Source organism: Babylonia areolata, chromosome 3, assembly GCF_041734735.1.
Source record: "Babylonia areolata isolate BAREFJ2019XMU chromosome 3, ASM4173473v1, whole genome shotgun sequence".
In the NCBI taxonomy this organism is placed as follows: domain Eukaryota; kingdom Metazoa; phylum Mollusca; class Gastropoda; order Neogastropoda; family Buccinidae; genus Babylonia; species Babylonia areolata.
The window spans coordinates 10,775,640-10,780,639 of record NC_134878.1 but is presented as its reverse complement, the minus strand read 5'-3'; positions in this window follow the sequence as shown (position 1 = coordinate 10,780,639).

The following is a 5,000-nucleotide window of genomic DNA, read 5'->3' as shown; positions in this document are numbered from 1 at the left end:
TATCCTTTTCTTTTTTTTCTTTTTGCTGCTGTTGTTGTCTTTTTTTGTCTTTTCTTCTTTTTTCTTCTTCCTTTTTTCCCCCTTTTTTTTTAGCAAGTTCTGTGAGTTTATATCTGTATATGTTCCCAGTCTTTAACACGGTCAACATGAAAACAAAATGGGGGTGGATTTGCGTCATTTTCTGACAAGAGCATTTATCAATAAAATAGAAAAGGAAAAGAGAGAAAGAAAGAAAACAAATGAATGAAAGAATGGGGAACGTTACGTGTGACTGGTGCGGAGTTACGCTTCTTTCCATTGTTGCCATACATTATAATTATCACTGTGTAACTATCGCTGTGTCACTGTATCGGGCTTAAGTATCCCTTCTTCAGCTGCGTTTGGACCACGATATATAGAAAGCAACACTCAGTTTATATCACAGACTGACGAAAGCTTACAGCTGGGCCAACAGCAAAGTGAGAGCTATATGATCAATGGCTTCTCTCTATTGTAGTGGAAAGTCATTTACAGCTTAGTCTTTTGTGAAGGACTATGACTCTCAATCAAGGCGGCAAGATTGCACTGGTTCTTCTTAGTGCTGCAGCCTTGGGGGCTAGTTGACCTTTGGGAACCATCTCAACGCCGACTGTCAATAAAACCATCTTGGCCGAGAGAGTGGGGATGTAACTTGGGCAAGACACTCTCCACTATAATCAAATTCTAACCAAGATACTCGGGACAGCAGTTGCCTCGTCTGCTGTTCTGATGGTCATAGTCGGACACGACTGACTATCATACATATAGGAAACTGTGTTACACGATATATAGAAAGCTGTGTTACGACTGTGATGTTGCGACAGTTATGAGGACCGTGTTTGCCGAATAAAACATTAACATTCATAACATTATGCAGCACGTGCCGAATAAAACATTAACATTCATAACATTATGCAGCACGTGCCGAATAAAACATTAACATTCATAACATTATGCAGCACGTGCCGAATAAAACATGAACATTCATAACATTATGCAGCACGTGCCGAATAAAACATGAACATTCATAACATTATGCAGCACGTGCCGAATAAAACATTAACATTCATAACATTATGCAGCACGTGCCGAATAAAACATTAACATTCATAACATTATGCAGCACGTGCCGAATAAAACATTAACATTCATAACATTATGCAGCACGTGCCGAATAAAACATGAACATTCATAACATTATGCAGCACGTGGCGAATAAAACATGAACATTCATAACATTATGCAGCACGTGCCGAATAAAACATGAACATTCATAACATTATGCAGCACGTGCCGAATAAAACATGAACATTCATAACATTATGCAGCACGTGCCGAATAAAACATGAACATTCATAACATTATGCAGCACGTGCCGAATAAAACATGAACATTCATAACATTATGCAGCACGTGGCGAATAAAACATGAACATTCATAACATTATGCAGCACGGTTTCTCACGACTGTACAGAACTTTCAGCTGTCGTTCAGAGTTGCCCTGCAAAAACGACAGTGGCTGTAGTTGTTGTAGTAGTTGCAGTAGTAGTGACAGCAGCAGCAGTTGTAGTAGAAGTTGCAGTGGTAGTGACAGCAAGTAGCAGTGGAAGTTGCGGTAGTAGTAACAGCAGTAGTTGTAGTAGAAGTTGCAGTGGTAGTGACAGCAAGTAGCAGTGGAAGTTGCGGTAGTAGTAACAGCAGTAGTTGTAGTAGAAGTTGCAATAGTAGTAACAGCAGCAGCAGAAGTAGAAGTTGCAGTGGTACAGCAACAGCAGTAGCAGCGGTAGCAGTTAAAGTTGCAGTATCAGTGGTAGTAGCAGTAGAAGTTGCAGTTGCAGTGACAGCAGCAGTAGCAGTAGAAGTTGCAGTCGTATTGGTAATAGTAACAGCAGTGACTGCAACTGCAGCAGCAGCAGAGACAAGTGATAGAAGTTCTAGTGCATCCTTTCTGATATATGACTCATTCACACAGATCCCTAATTCATTTTTCAGACAGATTAGCAGACCTGTTTATGTACGGCCGTTTTGATCCTTCTTGGCCCAACATCAAACCGAACGTGAAATCGATATTGCAAAGCTATTCGTCAAAAACAGAAGGAACTGTCAAACAGTTATTGTTATCGTTACCCCCCTCCCCTTCCCCCCCCCCCCCCCCCCCCCCCCCCCCCCCCCCCGTTTGCAAAATAAATAAAAATTCCATGCTTAGCAAAAGAAGTTTCTGTTTGAACAAAAAATGATAATAATGACTCCTCTTGTTGTTGTGTCAGAATAAGAGGTCAAAGTGCCAAGTTTAGAGAATACAAAAAATATAAATATAACAATAAATGTAGTTTGCATATAATTAGGCTTCTTTTTTTTATTTTTTGTGCCCATCCCAGAGGTGCAATATTGTTTTAAACAAGATGACTGGAAAGAACTGAATTTTTCCTATTTTTATGCCAAATTTGGTGTCAACTGACAAAGTATTTGCAGAGAAAATGTCAATGTTAAAGTTTACCACGGACACACAGACACACACACACACACACACACACACACACACACACACACACACACACACACAGACAACCGAACACCGGGTTAAAACATAGACTCACTTTGTTTACACAAGTGAGTCCAAAATCATTTGCTTAGTGCTGTGCCATTCGGTTTGAGAAATACAGAAATACGAATGTCCAGCGAAGCATAAAATACATAGTTTTATCTGTGACCACCTTGATATATTATATCAACACAGCTGGAGAAGAGAATGGCTGTGCGAGAGGGGGCCCGGAAGGGGGGTGGTGGCGGTCGGGGGAGGGGTTGAGGGGGGGGGGGTACTTTCTGGGTCCACTTTGTTTTGATACATTGCTTCATGTAATGATTATTTTCATTGATTTTGTCATTAAGAGTTTATTTCTGTGTGTGTGTGTGTGTGTGTGGTTAAATGTTGATCTTGGTTTAATTTTCACGACAGCTGGGGACTTGCACACCACGTATTGATTAATAGGCATAGAAAAATATATTATGATGCAGCGAGGCTGAAGGGGAGAGAAGAGGAAGGCGTGGTGTGCAACTAGTTGAGTCAAGCAAGTCTTTTCGCCGTGTACAAGGGAGAATTTTTTTTTTTTTTTTACATGTCCTTAATCGCTTTGAGGACCTCGTGTGTTATGTCAGTGCATTTCGTTCACCATACCTGTTCCACAGCAACACCCCCCCACCCCCCCCCCCCCCACCCTCCACCCCGCCCCTCTTCCTTATCTTTATTTCTCCCTTCCTCTCCACACAGTAGATTTAAGCTGAATCAAAACAGGGCGGGTCATGAACTGTGAATGCGCGTGCGTGTGTGTGTGTGTGTGTGTTTGTGTATGTGAGTGTGTTTATATGTGTGTGTCACAGTGTGTGTGTGTGTGTGTGTGTGTGTGTGTGTGAGACAGTGCGTGTGTGTGTGTGTGTGTGACTGTGCGTGTGTCACATTGTGTGCGTGTGTGTGTGTGTGTGTGTGTGTGTGTGTCACAGTGTGTATGTGTGTGTGTCACAGTGTGTGTGTGTATGTGTGTGTGTTTGCGTATATGAGTGTGTGTGTGTGTGTGTGTGTTTGTTTGTGTGTGTGTGTGTGTGTGAGTCACAGTGTGTATGACTGTGTGTGTGTGTGTACCACAGTGTGTGTGTTATCCTGTGTGTGCACCCGCCCGCCTTTAGAGAGAAAGGAAGCGAAAACAGGAAGTTGTGCACATATCACAGCCCTTTGGAAACACTGGAGGAATCAGCTCTTCAGCCTTTGCCCACATTTACTTGATTCTCTCTGTATCTCTCTCTCTCTCTCTCTCTCTCTCTCTCTCTCTCTCTCTCTCTTTGTCTGTCTGATTCTCTGTCTCCGTCTCTGTCTATTTCTGTCTCTCTCTGTGTCTCTGTCTCTCCCTCTCTGTGTCTGTCTGTCTGTCTCTGTCTGTCTCTTTGTCTGATTCTCCCTCTCTCTCTCTCTCTCTCTCTCTCTCTCTCTCTCTCTCTCTCTCTCTGTGTGTGTCTCTTTGTCTGATTCTCACTCTCTCTGTCTCTGTCTGTCTGTCCGTCTCTCTCTCTCTCTGTCTCTTTGTCTGTCTATCTGATTCTGTCTCTCTGTGTCTCTGTCTCTCTTTCTCTCTCTCTCTCTCTCTCTCTCTCTCTCTCTCTCTCTCCTTCAAGCTTGAAAGGATCTTACTCAAAAATACTGCCCGACTAACGAACGAGTGAAGCCAGAGGGATTCATTTATTTTGTCCCTGCACACTTTCACTCACAGCCTTCCTGTTACGATGCTTTTTTCCTATTGATGGTATCATCATCATTATCATCACCATCAGTTTATCAATACTAATCAGGATCATTGTTACTATTGTTATTATCATTGTTGCTGCTGCCGTTGCTGTTTTGTTGCTGCTGCACTTGGTATTGTCGTTTTAGTACTTGTTGCTATTATAGTTTCTCGTTGTTATCCTAATTAGTGGTAATATTTCATTAGTACTGGTATCTTGTTTTGTTTTTTACCATTGTAGAAGGATTATCGTTGCATTACATTCTGGAATTCTTGTTGTTGTTGTTGTTGTTTTAAATGCTTGATAATCATTTACTCTTTTTTTTTTTTAATTGTTTTAAATGCTATTTTATTTCTTCATAAAATAAAATAAAAAGATCATGTACGCTTTTTTTTTTTTGTTGTTGTTGTTTGAAATATCATTCTATTTATTTTGTTTTCTTTTTCTTTTTTTTTTTAAAGGGGCGGAAAAGAAAAATTGTTACTAACAGAACATTTATTTTTTTATTGTTGTTTAAAATGTCATTCTGTTAATGACCGAAGATTTGCTCCTTTTATTGTTTAAAATGTCATTCTATTTGTTTAAAAAAAAAATATATTAAAAAAAAATGCGTAACTGACCGTTCTTCCATCTGAATGTATACATTCTTATCGCCAGTGTGTTCTGTATTTTGGGCAGACTGAAGCATGGTTGAAGAACATAATTACCTA